The sequence below is a fragment of the Bos taurus genome, chromosome 12 (genome assembly GCF_002263795.3).
Source record: "Bos taurus isolate L1 Dominette 01449 registration number 42190680 breed Hereford chromosome 12, ARS-UCD2.0, whole genome shotgun sequence".
Taxonomy (NCBI): Eukaryota; Metazoa; Chordata; class Mammalia; order Artiodactyla; family Bovidae; genus Bos; species Bos taurus.
This window is the reverse complement of record NC_037339.1, coordinates 41,708,035-41,729,848: the sequence shown is the minus strand read 5'-3', so window position 1 is coordinate 41,729,848 and position 21,814 is coordinate 41,708,035. Positions and strand designations below refer to the sequence as shown.

Below are 21,814 nucleotides of genomic sequence, written 5' to 3'. Positions count from 1 at the left end.
AAGAATCAACATTCTTGACTTCAGACTAAACTACAAAGCTATAATTATTAGGATGTTATAATTTCAGTTCAGTCACTCAGTCTTGTCCGGCTCTTAGCAACCCCATGAATCGCAGCACGCCAGGACTCCCTGTCCATCACCAACTCCCGGAGTTCACTCAGACTCAGGTCCATCGAGTCAGTGATGCCATCCAGCCATCTCATCCTCTGTCATCCCCCCCTCCTCCTGCCCCCAATCCCTCCCAGCATCAGAGTCTTTTCCAATGAGTCAACACTTTGCATGAGGTGGCCAAAGTACTGGAGTTTCAGCTTTAGCATCATTCCTTCCAAAGAAATCCCAGGGCTGATCTCCTTCAGAATGGACTGGTTGGATCTCCTTGCAGTCCAAGGGACTCTCAAGAGTCTTCTCCAATACCACAGTTCAAAAGCATCAATTCTTTGGCGCTCAGCTTTCTTCACAGTCGAACTCTCATATCCATACATGACCACTGGAAAAACCATAGCCTTGACTAGATAGACCTTTGTTGGCAAAGTAATGTCTCTGCTTTTGAATATGCTATCTAGGTTGGTCATAACTTTCCTTCCAAGGAGTAAGCATCTTTTAATTTCATGGCTGCAATCACCAACTGCAGTGATTTTGGAGCCCCCCAAAAATAAAGTCTGACACTGTTTCCCCATCTATTTCCCATGAAATGATGAGACCAGATGCCATTATCTTCGTTTTCTGACTGTTGAGCTTTAAGCCAACTTTTCCCTCTCCTCTTTCACTTTCATTAAGAGGCTCTTTAGTTCTTCTTCACTTTCTGCCAAAAGGGTGGTGTCATCTTCATATCTGAGGATATTGGTATATCTCCTGGCAATCATAATTCCAGCTTGTGCTTCTTCCAGCCCAGCATTTCTCATAATGTACTCTGCATATAAGTTAAATAGGCACGGTGACAATATACAGCTTTGACATACTCCTTTTCCCATTTGGAACCAGTCTGTTGTTCCATATAGAGTTCTAAGTGTTGCTTTCTGACCTGCAACCTCCTAAGTAATGCAAATAAAAACAAAAATAAACAAACGGAACTAGATAAACTTACAAGCTTTTTCATAGCAAAGGAAACAATAAACAGGGTTAAAAGACAACACTCAAAATGGGATAAAATAATTGCAAACTAAACAACTGACAAAGTCTCCAAAATGTGTAAACACCTCATACAACTCAGTATCAGAAAAACGAACAGCCCAATTAAAAAAAAAAATGGGCAGAAGATTTATAGAGACTTTTCTCCAAAGAAGACATACAGATGGCTAATAAACACATGAAAAGATGCTCAAACTCACTCATTATTAGGGAAATGGAAATTAAAACTACAATGAGATATCACCTCAAAACAGAGAGAATGGACATCATCAAAAAAACCTGCAAACAATAAATGCTAGAGAAGATGTGAGAAAAGGGAACAATTTTGCACTGTTGGTGGGAATATAAGTTGATACAGCCACTATAGAGAACAGTATGGAGATTCCTTGAAAAACTAGGAATAAAACTACAATAGGACCCAGTAAGAGAGAAGGCAATGGCACCCCACTCCAGTACTCTTGCCTGGAAACTCCCATGGATGGAGGAGCCTGGTAGGCTGCAGTCCATGGGGTCGCTAAGAGTTGGACATGACTGAGCGACTTCACTTTCACTTTTCACTTTCATGCATTGGAGAAGGAAATGACAATCCACTCCAGTGTTCTTGCCTGGAGAATCCCAGGGACAGAGGAGCCTGGTAGAAGGCTGTCTATGGGGTCGCACAGAGTCGGACATGACTGAAGCGACTTAGCAGCAGCAGCAGGACCCAGTAATCCCACTACTGGGTATATACCCTGAGAAAGCCATAATTGAAAAAGACACATGTACCCCAATGTTCATAGCAACACTATTTACAATAGCTAGGAAATAGGTCTATCAACAGCTGAATGGATAAAGAAGATATGGTACACATATACAATAGAATATTACTCAGCTATAAAAAGGAATGGATTTGAGAAGATTCTAGTGAGGTGGATGAAACGAGAGCCTGTTATACAGAGTGAAGTAAATCAAAAAGAGAAAAACAAATAAAGTATATTAACACCTACATATGAAATCTACAAAAATGGTATTGATGAACCTATTTTCAGAAAAGGAATTGAGAACTCATATATAGAGAATGCACTTGTGGACACAGTGCACAGGGAGAAGAGAGTGGAAAGAATGGAGAAAGTAGAATCAGCAAGTATACACTACCACGTGTAAAATAGGTAGCTTGTGAGAAGTTGTATAACACAGGGAGCCCAGCCTGGCTTTCTCACTGATTACCTAGAGGGGTGGAATCGGGAAGAGGAGGGAGGCTCAAGAGGGAAGTGATATATGAATAATTATGGATAATTTGCATTTTGTATTCCAAAAACCAATACAACTTTATAAAACAATTTTTCCCAAATTAAAGATAAATTGAAAAATAAATAAATAAAAATAAACACCCTGCCAAGCTTGGAGCTCAATTTGCATTGTATTTTACCAAGTTGCAGGATGAGACTCTGTTTGATTTTCAGCAATTACAGTATTGAAGCCATAGGAGATAGGGTTTTCCCTCTGGGCATGCACAGTCATTCATCTCCTTGTTTCTTATAAGTGACAGATTAGTGTTATGTAACATAAACATTTAGCATATCTATGACCAGTTCATACCATAGGCTGTTAGTGTTCTCTTTGCTATAGAATTAGTCACTGCCATCTTTTAATCTAATCAGGATAGAGAGGCGATTCCACATACCTCAAAGCAAATTCAGAAAAATCATCTTAAAAATCCTGTTCTTTGAACCATCTTCAGTAATAAAATCTGTAACAAGATTTTTTGGAGAAACAGAATCACTATGATTCATATATAAAAATATAATTTCCATTATGGTAGTTTTAAATTTGGTCCCCAATTCTTGGAGACATTCATAAGCATAAATGAGTTCTCCACTGTCTGAGCCACACAAAACTGTATAAATTACTTCAAAGTCAGAAAGGTCATAAGAATTCTGCATTGTTTGGCAGAACATGAACCACCAGGAAAGATGGTCAACTACTCCGATGCTGCCATTCTTAAAATATTATATTTAACACTCTGTCAATAATACCAGGCTTCCCTGGTGGCTCAGCAGTAAAGATTACACCTGCAATGCAGGAGATGTGGATTCAATCTCTGGGTCAGGAAGATCCTCTGGAGAAGAAAATGGCAACCCTCTCCAGTATGCTTGCCTGGGAAATCCCATAGGCAGAGAAGCCTGGCGGGCTTCTCAGTGTTTACTGCAGATAGCATTTCTACTTCCATGTGTAAATCTGAACAAACAGCTGCATAGGAAAGTTAATATTTAGGGAATATATTTAGGAATAATAATAATAGACCCTTCATCTACCCTTATGCCTTGGTACCCAGCAAGATGTACTCTTGACATGGGAGGAACACAATCATATGTAAGTTACAAATCTATTATAGCATATTATACATTCTGCTGGAAAGCCTCAAAAATCTCAATTTATTGTCACATTGTTTATCCTGTGGCTTGATTTTCAAAGCCATACTAACATTTTATATTAAAATAACATGGCTTCCACTGTCAAGGTAAATGTTAGAAAACAAGAACTAGCTTTCTACTGTGATATGAATTATTTTTTAGGTACAATGCTACACATCATAATGATCTTCAATGGATGTCCAGATCTTAACAGTGCAAAAGAAATCAAAGTAAGTAAAATTACAAAATAATTACTTATTACATGTAAGACAAATCACTGACCACTATCATATATTGGGGGTTCATGTTTGAGGGAATTGTTTCAAGAAAACTGAAATTGTGCAAACTTTTTGAAGCAGAGTTAAAGATACCTGTCATAAAAGTATCCCATTAGTAGTTAAAATTCTTATCACAATTCACATTCTGTTCACAAGCTCATTAATCTAAGAATAGTCACATTCTCTAGCAGATTTTAAGAACATATTATGTCATTTAAATCTCTTGATACACATACTCAGTCAACTAGTTTTAATGCTGAGGTAATTAAAGAGGTCTATTTAGTTTATTTTTTTCCAAAACATCTTTGACATTAGTTATCTACTTTTGCTACAGACAGGTTACTTATCATCTGGCTGGATAATCAGCCACTGCCCAGGAATTACCATATTTGCCTCATTTCAGCTTTTGTTCCAGGTGAGTGTGAACAAGATTTTCATTTAAGGTATTAATTTTCAAGAATAGAGTGTACTAGAATATTTAAACCAAATCTCCTACTGAAAACAAATAGAAATGTGGATGGGCAATTTAAAAGTCTTCTTAAAATCATAGGGGCTTTATAAAAGGTTACAATTAAGAGAAAGCTAGATTACAGAGAGGAAGGAAAGACAGAAAACCACATTTTTCCTGAGAGAACTTGCCAATATTAAAAGGAAATGTATTATAATTTTGATGGCCTTGTAGAGTAAGGAGTTTAGAAATCATAGTTCATATACTACCAAATTGAGCAGCCTAAAAGAGATTTTCCCCATATTTAGTCTGGATCCTCAAGGGATATGTGCTCTTGAGACAACTGGACTAGTAGTAAATACTTTTACACCTATATTTTTTGTTTTTATATACAGCAGGAAGAAGAAAACTGTTTTTAAGAAGTAGCAGATACTTTTGGCATGCACACTGACTTACAGCTCAAGCTTGCATCACCAGGGTCCCATGAACTTCAAGTTATAAATTATAAACTAAATATGTATTGATTTGAGTCTACAAGAAGCATATCCAAATACTTTCTTGAAGACATTATCTTTATCCCAGCCCTCAAAGATATCTCATAAATAATAATTCAAAAATGATATGTCATAGGACTACATCAAACTAAAACTATTCTGCACAGTAAAAGTAACCACCAACAGAGTAAAAAGACAATCTAAAGAATGGAAAAGTCATATATTTACAAGTCATATATCTGATAAGAAGTGAACATCCAAAGCTTTTACAAATCAATAACAAAAAATTAAAAAGAAAACCAAAAAAACAAAATAATCCACTTAAAAATGGGCAAAAAGTCTGAAGAGGTATTTTTCCAAAGAAGCTATATAAAAGGCCAATGGATACATGAAAAGATATTCAACATCACTAGTTATTAGAAAAATGAAAATTCTCAGTCTTGTTAGGAAGACCATCATTAAAAAGACAAGAGATGTGGATAATGGGAAATGCTACGTACTGTTGGTTGGATTGTAAATTTGTGCAGCCACTATGGAAATTAGTATGGATGATCCTCAAAAAATTAAAAATATAACTCCTATATGATCTAGCAATTTTACTTCTGGGAATATACCCAAAGTAAATAAAAATACCTTTCAAAAAGGTATCTGCCCCCTCATGTTTATAGCAACATTATTTGCAATAACCAAGACTTGGAAACAAGTGTTCATTGATGGATGAATGGGAAAGAAGCTGTGATATATATGCATACATGTATGTATATATACACATATAATAGAATATTATTCAGCCACAATATATGAGGTGGTGCTAGTGGCAAATTACTTGTCTTTTAATACAGGAGATGCAGGAGATGCAGGTTTGATCCCTAAGTCAGGAAGATCCCCTGGAGAAGGGCATGGCAACTCACTCCAGTACTATTGCCTGGAGAATCCCATGGATAGGGGAGCCTGGTAGGCATATATGCTTGCATATAAATATAAATATATATATATATATTTATATATAATGAGAAGTATAATGACAGTCTATATCTATCTCACTTTAGATATGGATATAGCTTCCCAAGTTGTGCAGCGGTGAAGAATCCATCTGCTAATGCAGAAGGTGCAACAGATGCGAGTTCAATCCCTGGGATGGAAAGATACCCTGGAGTAGGAAATGGTAACCTGCTCTAGCATTCTTGCTTAGAAAAATTTCATGGGCAGAGTAGCCTGGCAAGCTACAGTTCATGGAGTCACAAAGAGTCAGACATGACTGAGCAACTGAGCACACCCACACAGAGATATGAATACATACACAGAGAAAGAGACAAAGAATGAGAAAGAAATAGAGAGAGGGAGGAAAACAAGGAGCAAGAGAGAGAAACTATAAAGAGTAAGAGACAAATCCCCAATCATATTGGGAGATTTTAATTCATTTTTTGGTAATTGATAGAAGGCAAAATTATAACAGGATTGCACAATGCAAATTAAAGGTTGATCTAACATACATATATGAAAAATGCCTCAAATTATGATAACATAGTTATTTCTTTCATGTACACATAAAGTATTTACAAAAACTGAACAAGCATTGGACTATGTAGAAAGGCCAAATTTTAATTAACTCAGCATCTTGCTCAAAAATGTCTTTGTAAAGCTGTGATAATACTAAAATTCTTTTTAAAAATAATGAAAATGACAGTGAATATACAAATATTAGCAACAAAAAATGGATATCAGAACAGATGGTAAAGACACAAAATCAGTTATTAAATATTAAATGAAATTTTATGCCAAATATTTTAATATCAAAATTAAGTGGACAAATACTAGAAACCAAAATTTGCATTACTGACACATGAATACATGTAAATGAATATGCTTATAAACTTCAGAAAACTGAAATCAGTAATGAACTTTTACACAAATAACTCTTAAAGTTAGAAAGCTTTAAGCAGAGATTTCTACAAGGCATTTATGGAAAAAAAATTCCAATATTACCAAACTTTTCTAGATAATGTTAAGAGGTGTATATAGGATAGACTGTACTGCAATAAATGATAATAATGTGTACTCATTTCAAACTTTATGTAGCTATTCCAATGATGAGTAAGTCATAACCATAAATTTGAATGCTTAAAACAATATCCATAGACGAAAAACAGTCAGAAGACTGACACCACCTGACTTCAAATATTCCTATAAGTGTATAGAAATTATGAAATTGTCCTATTAGGGAAAGAATAACAAAAACATGAACAGAATAGACACCAGAAATAGACAAAAACAAACATAGTCAATTGATCTTTGACAAAAAAGTAAGACAAGTAATTCAACGAAGAAAAGATATTCTCTTAAATAATTGCTCCTAGAAAAAATGGACATCTACATGTAAGAAAATAATTCTAGACACAGCTCCCTAGACTTTAAAACATTCATAAAAATTAACTGAAAATGGAGCATAGATATAGCAGTAAAATAAAGAACTATAAAATGCCTGGAAGATTAAAATGGAAAAAATGTAGGTGACCTCACATGTGATAACTTTTTAAATACTACACTAAAATCACAGCCCATGAAAAAATAAATTGAACTTGATTAAAATTAAATAGTCTTTTCTGTGGAAGTTACTCTTATGATGGAAAGATATGTCGTAGCCTAGGAGAAAATTATATGCAAAACCTTTATCTGATAAGGACTTCTTTTCAAATATACAAAACACTTTTTAGGGTTGAAATGTCCTATAGATATCAATTAGGTCTAACTGGTCTATTGTATCATTTAAAGTTTGTGTTTCCTTGTTAATTTTCTGTTTAGTTGATGTATCCATTTTGTGTGAGTGGGTATTAAAGTCTCCCACTATTATTTTGTTATTGTTAATTTCCCCTTTCATACTTGTTAGCACTTGTCTTACATATTGCAGTGCTCCTATGTTGGGTGCATATATATTTATAATTGTTATATCTGTTTCTTGGATTGAACTTTGATCATTATTTTGTGTCCTTCTTTGTCTCTTTTCACAGCCTTTGTTTTAAAGTCTATTTTATCTGATATGATTATTGATACTCCTGCTTTCTTTTGGTTTCTATTTGCATGAATATCTTTTTCCAACCCTTCACCTTCAGTCTGCATGTGTCCCTAGTTTTGAAGTGGTCTCTCCAGGATAGATCACATCCTGGGCCATAAATCTAGCCTTGGTAAATTTTAAAAAAATGAAATCATTCCAAGTATCTTTTCTGACCACAATGCAGTAAGATTAGATGTCAATTACAGGAGAAAAACTATTAAAAATTCCAACATATGGAGGTTGATAACACGCTACTGAATAACCAACTAATCACAGAAGAAATCAAAAAAGAAATCAAAATATGGATAAAAAATAAATGAAAATGAAAACACAACAACCCAAAACCTGTGGGACACTGTAAAAGCAGTGTAAAGGGAAGCTTCATACCAACACAAGCATACCTCAAGAAACAATAAAAAAGTGAAATAAATAACCTAACTCTACACCTAAAGCAACTAGAAAAGGAAGAAATGAAGAACCCCAGGGTTAGTAGAAGGAAAGAAATCTTAAAAATTAGGGCAGAAATAAATGCAAAGGAAACAAAAGAGACCATAGCAAAAATCAACAAAGTCAAAAACTGGTTTTTTTGAGAGGATAAATAAAACTGACAAACCATTAGCCAGAATCATCAAGAAACAAAGGGAGACAAATAAAATTAATAAAATTAGAAATGAAAATGGAGATATCACAACAAACAACACAGAAATACAAAGGATCATAAGAGACAATTATCAACAATTATATGCCAATAAAATGGACAACTTGGAAGAAATGGACAAATTCTTAGAAAAGTACAACTTTCCAAAACTGAACCAGGAAGATATAGAAAATCTTAATAGACCCATCACAAGCATGGAAATTGAAACTGTAGTCAGAAATCTTCCAGAAAAAAAAAGCCTAGGTCCAGATGGCTTCACAGCTGAATTCTACCAAAAATTTAGAGAACAGCTAACACCTACCCACTCAAACTCTTCCAGAAAATTGCAGAGGAAGGTAAATTTCCAAACTCATTCTAGGAGGCCACCATCACCCTAATACCAAAACCTGACTAAGATGTCACAAAAGAAGAAAACTACAGACCAATATCACTGATGAACATAGATGCAAAAACCCTTAACAAAATTCTAGCAATCAGAATCCAACAACATATTAAAAAGATCAATCATCATGACCAAGTTGGCGTTATCCCAGGGATGCAAGGATTCTTCAATATCTGCAAATCAATGTAATACACCACATTAACAAATTGAAAAATAAAAGCCATATGATTATCTCAATAAATGCAGAGAAAGCCTTTGACAAAATTCAACATCCATTTATGAAAAAAATTCTCCAGAAGCAGGACTAGAAGAAAAATACCTCAAAATAATATAAGCTACATATTAGAAGTGGTCAAACAAGAGATGGCAAGAGTGAATGTCAACATTCTAGGAATCAGCAAACTAAAATGGACTGGAATGGGTTAACTGAACTCAGATAACCATTATATTTACTACTGTGCGCAGGAATCCCTCAAAAGAAATGGAGTAGCCATCATGGTCAACAAAATAGTCTGAAATGCAGTACTGGAATGCAATCTCAAAAACGACACAATGATCTCTGTTCATTTCCAAGGCAAACCATTCAATATGACAGTAATCCACTTCTATGCCCCAACCAGTAACGCTGAAGAAGCTGAAGTTGAACGGTTCTATGAAGACCTACAAGACCTTTTAGAACTAACACCCAAAAAAGATGTCCTTTTCATTATAGGGGACTGGAATGCAAAAGTAGTAAGTCAAGAAACACGTGAAGTAACAGGGAAATTTGGCCTTGGAATACGGAATGAAGCAGGGAAAAGACTAACAGAGTTTTGCCAAGAAAATGCACTGGTCATAATGAACACCCTCTTCCAACAACACAAGAGAAGACTCTATACATGGACATCACCAGATGGTCAACACCGAAATCAGATTGATTATATTCTTTGCAGCCAAAGATGGAGAAGCTCTATGCAGTCAGCAAAAACAAGACCGGGACCTGACTGTGGCTCAGACCATGAACTCCTTATTGCCAAATTAAGAATTAAATTGAAGAAAGTAGGGAAAACCACTAGACCATTCAGGTATGACCCAAATCAAATCCCTTATGATTATACAGTGGAAGTAAGAAATAGATTTAGGGGCCTAGATCTGATAGATAGAGTGCCTGATGAACTATGGAATGAGGTTCGTGACATTGTACAGGAGACAGGGATCAAGACCATCCCCATGGAAAAGAAATGTGAAAAAGCAAAATGGCTGTCTGGGGAGGCCTTTCAAATAGCTGTGAAAAGAAGAGAAACGAAACACAAAGGAGAAAAGGAAAGATATAAGCATGTGAATGCAGAGTTCCAAAGAATATCAAGAAGAGATAAGAAAGCCTTCTTCAGCAATCAATGCAAAGAAATAGAGGAAAACAACAGAATGGGAAAGACTAGGGATCTCTTCAAGAAAATGAGAGATACCAAAGGAATATTTCATGCAAAGATGGGCTCGATCAAGGACAGAAATGGCATGTACCTAACAGAAAAAGAAGATATTAAGAAGAGATGGCAAGAATACACAGAAGAACTGTACAAAAAAGATCCTCACGACCCAAATAATCATGATGGTGTGATCACTGACCTAGAGCCAGACGTCCTGGAATGTGAAGTCAGGTGGGCCTTAGAAAGCATCACTACAAACAAAGCTAGTGGAGGTGATGGAATTCCAGTTGATCTATTTCAAATCCTGAAAGATGATGCTATGAAAGTGCTGCACTCAATATGCCAGCAAATTTGAAAACTCAGCAGTGGCCACAGGACTGGCAAAGGTCAGTTCTCATTCCAATCCCAAAGAAAGGCAATGCCAAAGAATGCTCAAACTACCGCACAATTGCACTCATCTCACACACTAGTAAAGTAATGCTCAAAATTTTCCAAGCCAGGCTTCAGCAATATGTGAACCGAGAACTTCCTGATGTTCAAGCTGGTTTTAGAAAAGGCAGAGGAACCAGAGATCAAATTGCCAACATCTGCTGGACCATGGAAAAAGCAAGAGAGTTCCAGAAAAACATCTATTTCTGCTTTATTGACTATGCCAAAGTCTTTGACTGTGTGGATCACAATAAACTGTGGAAAATTCTGAAAGAGATGGGAATACCAGACCACCTGATCTGCCTCTTGAGAAATTTGTATGCAGGTCAGGAAGCAACAGTTAGAACTGGACACGGAACAACAGACTGGTTCCAAATAGGAAAAGGAGTTCGTCAAGGCTGTATATTGTCATCCTGCTTATTTAACTTTTATACAGAGTACATCATGAGAAACCCTGGACTGGAAGAAGCACAAGCTGGAATCAAGAGTGCCAGGAGAAATATCAATAACCTCAGATATGCAGATGAAACCACACTTATGGCACAAAGTGAAGAGGAACTAAAAAGCCTCTTGATGAAAGTGAAAGTGGAGAGTGAAAAAGTTGGCTTACAGCTCAACATTCAGAAAACAAAGATCATGGCATCCCGTCCCATCACTTCATGGGAAATAGATGGGGTAACAGTGGAAACAGTGTCAGACTTTATTTTTGGGGGCTCCAAAATCACTGCAGATAGTGACTGCATCCATGAAATTAAAAGACGCTTACTCCTTGGAAGGAAAGTTATGACCAACCTAGATAGTATATTCAAAATCAGAAACATTACTTTGCCAAAAAAGGTTCGTCTAGTCAAGGCTATGGTTTTTCCTGTGGTCGTGTATGGATGTGAGAGTTGGACTGTGAAGACGGCTGAGCAGTGAAGAATTGATGCTTTTGAACTGTGGTGTTGGAGAAGACTCTGAGAGTTCCTTGGACTGCAAGGAGATCCAACCAGTCCATTCTGAAGATCAGCCCTGGGATTTCTTTGGAAGGAATGATGCTAAAGCTGAAACTCCAGTACTTTGTTCACCTCATGTGAAGAGTTGACTCATTGGAAAAGACTCTGATCCTTAGAAAGATTGAAGGCAGGAGGAGAAGGGGACGACAGAGGATGAGATGGCTGGATGGCATCACTGACTCGATGGATGTGAGTCTGGGTGAACTCGAGGAGTTGGTGATGAACAGAGGCCTGGCATGCTGCGATTCATGGGGTCGCAAAGAGTTGGACACGACTGAGCGAATGAACTGAACTGAACTGAACTGAGCTGATGACAAACAAACAGCAAACTATATCCTCAATGTTGAAAAATTGAAAGCATTTCCCCTAAAGTCAGAAACAAGACAAGGGTGGCCACTTTCACCACTACTATTCAACATAGTTTTGGAAGTTTTGCCACAGCAATCAGAGCAGAAAAAGAAATAAAAGGAATACAAATTGGAAAAGAAGAAGTAAAACTCTCACTGTTTGCAGATGATATGATCCTCTACATATAAAACCCTAAAGACTCCACCATAAAATTCCTAGAGCTAATCAATGAATATAGTAAGTTTCAGGATATAAAATCAACACACAGAAATCTCTTGCATTTCTATACACTAATAATGAGAAAGTAGAAAGAGAAATTAATGAAACAATTACATTCACCATGGCAACGAAAACAATAAAATACTTAGGAATATGTCTACCTAAAGAAACAAAAGACCTATATATAGAAAACTATAAAATACTGCTGAAAGAAATCAAAGAGGACACTAATAAATGGAGAAATATACCGTGTTCATGAATTGGAAGAATCAATATAGTGAAAATCAGTACACTACCCAAAGCAATCTATATTCAATGCAATCCCTATCAAGATACCAATGGTATTTTTCACAGAGCTAGAACAAATAATTTCACAATTTGTAAGGGAATACAAAAATCCTCGAATAGCCAAAGCAATTTGAGAAATAAGAATAGAAATAGAGGAATCAACCTGCCTGACTTCAGGCTCTACTACAAAGCCACATTCATCAAGTCACTATTGTACTGGCACAAAGACAGAAATATAGATCAATGGAACAAAATATAAAGCCCAGAGATAAATCCACTCACCTATGGACACCTTATCTTTGACAAAGGAGGCAAGAATATATGGAGAAAAGACAATATCTTTAACAAGTGATGCTGTGAAAACTGGTCAACCACTTGTAAAAGAATGAAACTAGAACACTTTCTAACAACATACACAAAAATAAACTCAAAATGGATTAAAGATCTAAACATAAGTCCATAAACTATAATACTCCTAGAGGAGAACATAGGCAAAACACTCTCTGACATACATCACAGCAGGATCCTCTATGACCCTCCTCCCAGAATATTGGAAATAAAAGCAAAAATAAACAAATGGGACGTAATTAAAATTAAAAGCTTCTGCACAACAAAAGAAACTATAAGCAAGGTGAAAAGACAGCCTTCAGAATGCAACAAAATAATAGCAAATGAAGCAACTGACAAAGAATTCATCTCAAAAATATACAAGAAACTCCTGTAGCTCAATCCAGAAAAACAAACAACCCAAGCAAAAAATGGGCCAAAGAACTAAACATACATTTTCCCCAAAGAAGACATACAGATGGCTAACAAACATATGAAAAGATGCTCAACATCACTCATTATCAGAGAAATGCAAATCAAAACCACAATGAGGTACCATTTCATGCCAGTCAGAATGGCTGCTATTCAAAAGTCTACAAGCAATAAATGCTGGAGAGGGTGTGGAGAAAAGGGAACCTTCTTACACTGTTGGTGGGAATGCAAGCTAGTAGAGCCACTATGGAGAACAGTGTGAATATTCCTTTAAAAACTGGAAATAGAACTGCCATATGACCTAGAAATCCCAGTACTGGGCATACACACTGAGGAAACCATAATTGAAATAGACACATGTACCCCAATGGTCATCACAGCACTACTTATAATAGCCAGGATATGAAAGTAACCTAGAGGCCCATCAGCAGACAAATGGATAAGAAAGCTGTGGTACATATACACAATGGAGTATTACTCAGCCATTAAAAATAATACATTTGAATCAGTTCTAATGAGGTGGATGAAACTGGAGCCTATTATACAGAGTGAAGTAAGCCAGAAAGAAAAACACCAATGCAGTATCAGATAAGATCAGTCACTCAGTCGTGTCCGACTCTTTGCGACCCCATGAATCGCAGCACGCCAGGTCTCCCTATCCATCACCAACTCCCGGCGTCCACTCAGACTCATGTCCATCGAGTCAGTGATGTCATCCAGCCATCTCATCCTCTGTCGTCCCCTTCTCCTCCTGCCCCCAAACCCTCCCAGCATCAGACTCTTTTCCAATGGGTCAACACTTCGCATGAGGTGGCCAAAGTACTGGAGTTTCAGCTTTAGCATCATTCCTTCCAAAGAAATCCCAGGGCTGATCTCCTTCAGAATGGACTGGTTGGATCTCCTTGCAGTCCAAGGAACTCTCAAGAGTCTTATCCAACACCACAGTTCAAAAGCATCAATTCTTCGGCGCTCAGCCGTCTTCACAGTCCAACTCTCACATCCATACATAACCACAGGAAAAACCATAGCTAGACTAGAAGGTCTAGTCAAGGTTCGTTGACTAGACGAACCTTTGTTGGCAAAGTAATGTCTCTGCTTTTGAATGCGCTATCTAGGTTGGTCATAACTTTCCTTCCAAGGAGTAAGTGTCTTTTAATTTCATGGCTGCAGTCACCATTTGCAGTGATTTTGGAGCCCAGAAAAATAAAGTCTGACACTGTTTCCACCGTTTCCCCGTCTATTTCCCATGAAGTGATGGGAGTGGATGCCATGATCTTCATTTTCTGAATGTTGAACTGTAAGCCAAATTTTTCACTCTCCACTTTCACTTTCATCAAGCGGCTTTTGAGTTCCTCTTCACTTTCTGCCATAAGGGTGGTGTCATCTGCATATCTGAGGTTATTGGTATTTCTCCTGGCAATCTTGATTTCAGCTTGTGTTTCTTCCAGTCCAGCGTTTCTCATGATGTACTCTGCATATAAGTTAAATAAACAGGGTAACAATATACAGCCTTGACGAACTCCTTTTCCTATTTGGAACCAGTCTGTTGTTCCATGTCCAGTTCTAACTGTTGCTTCCTGACTTGCATACAAATTTCTCAAGAGGCAGATCAGGTGTTCTGGTATGCCCATCTCTCAGAATTTTCCACATTTTATTGTGATCCACACAGTCAAAGGCTTTGGCATAGTCAATAAAGCAGAAATAGATGTTTTTCTGGAACTCTCTTGCTTTTTCCATGATCCAGCAGATGTTGGCAATTTGATCTCTGGTTCCTCTGCCTTTTCTAAAAGCAGCTTGAACATCAGGAATTTCACGGTTCGCATATTGCTGAAGCCTGGCTTGGAGAATTTTGAGCATTACTTTACTAGCATATACAATACAGTATACTAACACATATATATGGAATTTAGAAAGATGGAATGATAACCCTGTATGCGAGACAGCAAAAGAGACATGATGTATAGAATAGTCTTTTGGACTCTGTGGGAGAGGGTGAGGGTGGGATGATTTGGGAGAATGGCATTGAAACATATATATTATCATATGTGAAACGAATCGCCAGTCCAGGTTTGATGCAGGATACAGGATGCTCGGGGCTGACGCACTGGGATGACCCAGAGGGATGGTATGGGGAGGGATTTGGGAGGGGCATTCAGCATTGGGAACACATGTACACCTATGGCAGATTCATGTCAATGTATGGCAAAACCAATACAATATTGTAAAGTAATTAGCCTCCAATTAAATAATTTTATACTAAAAAAAATTAAACTCAACAATAAAAAAAAAAGAATGAAAATATGTATATATATCTCACCAAAGAAGGTATACAGATGTCACATAAGCAAATGAAAAGATGCTCAACATCATATGCCCTTAGGGAACTAAAGATGAAAATAACAAGTTACCACTACATGCCTATTAGACTGATTAAAATCTACAACACAGACATTATTTAATTTTGGCTAAGATGTGAAGCAATAAGAGCACTCATTCATTGTTCATGGGAATGCAAAATGGTACAACCACCTCAGAACAGCTTGACAGTTTCTCACAAAGTTAAATATTGTCTTAGAATTTGATCTAACAATCATATTCCTACATATCTATACAAATGGATTGAAAACTTACATCTACACAAGAAACCTCCACACAAATCTTTATAGCAATATTACTCACACTTGCCCCAAATTGGAAGCAACCAAGATGTTCTCCAATAGTCAAATAGATAAACGTTTGTAAATCCATATAAAAGCAATATTATTCAATGATAAAATAAAATTAACTATCAAATCCCTAAAAATGTAGATGAAACAAATTAATATTGTTAATTGAAATAAGTCCATTGGAGATAACTTTATGCTGTATGATTCCAACTAAATGACTTTCTGGAAGAGACAAACTATACAGACAGTAAAATAGATCACTGGATGCTAGAAATGTAAGAGAGGGAGACATAAACAGAAGACAGAAATTTTAGAGCAGTGAATTTACTCTTTACAGTACTGTAATGATGGATACATGATATTATGCATTTGTAAAAACATATGGAAACATACAACATAAAGAATAAACCCTAAGTAAACTTCAGTGTAGTGGTGTCTAGTTGCCAAGTTGTGTCTGAGTCTTGGCAACTCCATGGACTGTAACTTGCCAGGCTCCTCTGTCCACAGGATTTCCCAGGCACGAATAATGGAGTGGGTTGTCATTTCCTTCTCCAGGGGATCTTCCTTACCCAGAGGTCAAACCCACATCCCCTGCTTGACAGGTAGATTTTTTAACACTGCTTTAGTTAATAATATTGTATCATAATATATCATCAGTTATAACAAATTTACCACAATAATATGATACATTAATAGGAGAAACTCTGTAGAGAAAGAATTCCCGGAACTTTCTGCATAATGCTTTTGTCTGCTTAAAACTTTCATAAAATATAAAAAAGCACATTAAATTTTAAAAATTATACTTAATTTACCTGTGCATTAAATACAAAGAAAGACAACAGCAGGTTAAAAATCACCACACTCTTATTACTCTGTACGGCAGAAATCAAGTTTCTATGTGGCCTCAATCTTTGCTTAGGACCATGTCAGGATGAAATTGAGGTTTTGGAAGTCTGTGTTGACATCTGGACCTTGGGGAACTTTTCCAAGGTCGTTCAGGTTGTTGACCAAATTCAGTTCCTTGCAGCTATAAAAATGGAATCCCCATTTCTTAGCTGGATGTCATCCAAAAGCCACTCTTAGGTCCTAAATGCCATATAGATTACTCTCCACAGCCAGCAAAGGAGAATATTCATCACATCAAATCCCTCTTATGCTGCAAATTTCTGTCTTTGAATATTTTTTTCAAAAGAAAGAGCCCCTTAGGCCCAGCTCACCTGTAATTGTCCTATATGAAAGTCGACTGATTTTGTAAACTATCAGCAAAATCTCATTTGTTATAAAATAGTAAAATCATGGAAGAAATATCTCATCATATTTATAGATTCTTTCCACATTCAACAAAAGGGAACTAGACAAAGATGATGATCATAGGATGTCTTAGTAGAATTCTATACACATTATACCTAGAAGAATCAGGATGAGGGTTTTATGTCATCAATGGATTGGTCTAATTCACACAATACAAAATGCTGTACATTTGTGCTCAGTTCACATGCTAGTAAGGTTATGCTCAAAATCCTTCAAGTTAGACTTCATCAGTAAGCAAACCCAAAACTTGCAGATGTACAGTGGGTTTTGAAAAGGGAAAGGAACCAGGGATCAAATTGCCAACATCCATTGGATCATAGGGAAACCAAGGGAATTAAAGAAAAAACATCTACTTCTGCTTCATTGACTATGCTAAAGCATTTGTGTTCAGTTCAGTAGTTCAGTTGTGTCTGACTTTTTGTGACCCCATGAATCAAAACACGCAGGCCTCCCTATCCATCACCAACTGCCAGAGTCTACCCAAACCAATGTTCAATGAGTCAGTGATGCCATCCAGTCATCTCATCCTCTGTCGTCCCCTTCTCCTCCTGCCCTAAATCTTTCCCAGCATCAGGGTTTTTTCCAATGAGTCAGCTCTTCACATCAGGTGGCCAACGTATTGGAGCTACAGCTTCAACATCAGTCCTTCTAATGAACACCCAGGGCTGATCTCCTTTAGGATAGGCTGGTTGGATCTCTTTGCAGTCCAAGGGACTCTCAAGAGTCTTCTTCAACACCACAGTTAAAAAGCATCATTCTTCAGCACTCAGCTTTCTTTACAGTCCAACTCTTACATCCATACATAACTACTGGAAAAACCATAGCCTTGAGTAGGTGAACCATGGTTGGCAAAGTAATGTCTCTGCTTTTTAATATGATGTCTAGGTTGGTCATAACTTTCCTTCTAAGAAGTAAGCGTCTTTTAATTTCATGGCTGCAATCATCATCAGCAGTCGCTTTGGAGCCCAGAAAAATAAAGTCAGCCACTGTTTCCATTGTTTCCCCATCTATTAGCCATGAAGTGATGGGAATGGATGTCATGATCTTAGTTTTCTGAATATTGAGCTTTAAGCCAACTTTTCCACTCTCTTGTTTCACTTTCATCAAGAGGCTCTTTAGTTCTTCTTCACTTTTTGCCGTAAGGGTGGTGTCATCTGCGTATCTGAGGTTATTGATATTTCTCCCAGCAATCTTGATTCCAGCTTGTACTTCCTCCAGCCCAGCGTTTCTTATGATGTACTCTGCATATAAGATAATAAGCAGGGTGACAATATACATCCTTGACATACTCTTTTTCCTATTTGGAACCAGTCTTTTCTTCCAAGTCCAAGTCTAACTGTTGCTTCCTGACCTGCATACAGATTTCTCAAGAGGCAGGTCAGGTGGTCTGGTATTCCCATCTCTTTCAGAATTTTCCACAGTTTATTGTGATCCACAGAGTCAAAGGCTTTGGTATAGTCAATAAAGCAAAAATAGATGTTTTTCTGGAACTCTCTTGCTTTTTCAATGATCCAGCAGATGTTGGCAATTTTATCTCTTGTTCCTCTGCCTTTTCTAAAACCAGCTTGAAAATCTGGAAGTTCATGGTTCACATATTGCTGAAGCCTGGCTTGGAGAATTTTGAACATTACTTTACTAGCATGTTAGATGAATGCAATTGTGCAGTAGTTTGAGCATTCTTTGGCATTGCCTTTCTTTGGGATTGGAATGAAAACTGACTTTTTCCAGTCCTGTGGCCACTGCTGAGTTTTCCAAATTTGTTGACATATTGAATGCAGCATTTTAGAGCATCATCTTTTAGCATCATCTTTTGACTGTGTGGATCACAACAAACTGTGGAAAATTCTTAAAGAGTTGGTAATACCAAACCACCTCGCTTGTCTGCTGAGAAACCTGTATATGAGTCACGAAATATCAGAACCAGACATGGAACAACAGACAGGTTCAGTATTGGGAAAGGAGTATGAAAAGGCTGTGTATTGTCACCCTGCTTATTTAACTTATATGCAGAGTACATTACACAAAGTTCTGGACTGGATGACTCACAAGCTGGAATCAAGATTGCCAGGAGAAATTTCAACAACCTCAGATATGCAGATGATAACCACTTTAATGCAGAAAGTAAAAAGGAACTCTTGATGAGGGTGGAAAAGAGAGTGAAAAACCTGCTTTGAAACTCAACGTTCAAAAAATTAAGATCATGACATCTAGTCCCATCATTTAATGGAAAATAGATGGGGAAAATTGCAAATAGTAGCAGATTTTATGTTCTTTGGCTCCAAAATCACTGCTGATGTTGACTGCAGCCATGAAATTTAAAGACACTTGCTCCTTGGAAAAAAAGCTATGACAAACCTAGACAGTGCATTAAAAAGCAGAGACACCACTTTATGAACAGATGTCCCTATAGTCAAAGCTATGATTTTTCTGCTCCTGCTGCTGACAAGTTGCTTCAGTTGTGGCTTCCTCTGTGAGACCCCAGAGACAGCAGCCCACCAGGCTCCCCCATCTCTGGGATTCTCCAGGCAAGAACACTGGAGTGGGTTGCCATTTCCTTGTCCAATGCATGAAAGTGAAAAGTGAAAGTGAAGTCACTCAGTTGTGTCCGACTCTTAGCAACTCCATGGACTACAGCTCACCAGGCTCTTCCATCCATGGCATTTTCCAGGCAAGAGTATTAATGATTTTTCTAGCAGTCATGAATAGATGTGAGCGTTGGACCATAGGAAGGCTGAGTGTTGAAGAATTGATGTGTTCAAATTGTGGTGGTGGAGAAGACTCTTGAGCATCCCTTGGACTGCAAAGAGATCAAACCAATCAATCCTAAAGAAAATCAACCCTGAGTATTCATTAGAAAAACTGTTGGTGAAGTTCCAGTACATTGGCTACCTGATGTGAAGAGCGGACTCATTGGAAAAGGTCCTGATGCTGGGAAGGACTGAATGCAAAATCAGAAGAGGATAGCTTTAGATGAGATTTTTAGTTAGCATCACCTACTCAATGGCCATGGATTTGAGCAAACTCCAGAAGATATTGGAGACAGAGGAGCTTGCTGTGTTGCAGTTCATGGGGTCGAAAAGAGTCAGACATGACTTAGTGACTGAAAAGCAACAACAACAATCCACACACTCATTAAAAGACACAGAGTCACAGATTCTTTGGTCTTTAACATATTGTTGTTTCCCAGACTTCCCTGAGTATCACTGTCTTAGCCAACTAAAACCAGAATAAAAAAAAATGTAATCAATAGCACAGTGGAAATAATTAAGTATGGAAGTAGTAGACACATTTCTAAGTTCATTCTACTATGTCAGTGCTATAGTCAGTCCTAAAAGTTAAAGAAATTAGAAATACCTTCTGTGCCCCAAGTGAAATGGTAATGTATTTAGATGGTTACTCTTCCCAGTCCATTCAGAATACTATAGGAAAACACCTTACTCTGCATAGCTTATAAGATTCAGAAATTCATTTCTCACAGTTCTGGATGCTGGAAGAGTGAGACCAGCAGAGTTGAGTGAGGGCTCTCTTCTTTGTCACAGAATTCTCATTGTATCCTTACATGATCAAATGGACAGAGGAGTTCTGTGGAGCCCCTTTATGAGGCATTAATCCCATCATGAGTGTTCCAGTCTTATGATTTAAGCACCTCCTAAAAGTCCCATGTCTCAATACCATCATGTTTGGTGACAAGGGTTTCAATGTATGAGTTTTGAAGGGACAAAAACATGAGACCATGGCAGTTATCTTTTGATCTCTTTCACAAGAGCAACCACTTCCTCAATCATCTTTTACAGACATGGTCACAACCATATGTTCATTCTTGTGTGCTATTATACTAAGTGGCATTATCATTCTTTCATCAAGAAAGTGTGCTTATTTCTCCAATACCTTGAATATAAGCAGGCCTTGGGACTGCTTTAACAGATATGTCAGGAAAAATGTCACCTTGCCTGTTCTGGGGGTAGTCCTCAATCAAGTTTTCAGCTTCTCATAATTTGGGGTGTTAACTTTTGAGATACTCTCAGATGGAACAAGGGCTTCCCTGGTGGCTCAGACAGTGAAGAATCTGCCTACAATGCAGGTGACCTGGGTTCGATCCCTGGGCTTTGAAGATCCCCTGGAGACGGGCCTGGCAACTGTCTCCAGTATTCTTGCCTGGAGAATCCCCATGGACAGAGGAGCCTGGTGGGCTACAGTCCATCATGTTGCAAAGAGTTAGACACGACTGAATGACTAAACATAGAACAGCACAGTTGGAACAAAGATGCCATCCTGTTTCAAGACTAAGCCACATTAAGAAGATAAGTACTATGGCTGAAAGTTCCAGCTGAGATTCTTGAGTGACAAACAGCATCAAAGGCCATATCAGTGAGTCTACATGGTGGCTTCAGTCCTATCTGTCACCTAATGGATAAGAGAGCTAAGAAAAGCCTCTTAGCTAGACTGAGACAATTCATAGCAATACAGAAGATAATAATTGTTTTAACCTATTAAATTTTAGGGTAATTGGCATGCAATAATAGTTGGAAATTCCAGAAATTCCATTCTGGAATGAGATGT

General features: G+C 37.4%; 1 long non-coding RNA gene across 1 annotated transcript in view; it reads right to left on the bottom strand.

Moving 5' to 3' along the window:
- The window catches only part of LOC132346714 (uncharacterized), a 52,135-nt gene extending 31,350 nt beyond the window's left edge, over positions 1-20,785 (bottom strand). The window contains exons 1-2 of the long non-coding RNA XR_009496627.1: positions 20,609-20,785; positions 2,792-2,857 (exon numbers count right to left, since the gene is read on the bottom strand). This is a non-coding gene — a long non-coding RNA (uncharacterized lncRNA). The remainder of the gene's footprint in view (positions 1-2,791; positions 2,858-20,608) is intronic.
- Positions 20,786-21,814: the final 1,029 nt, after the last annotated feature.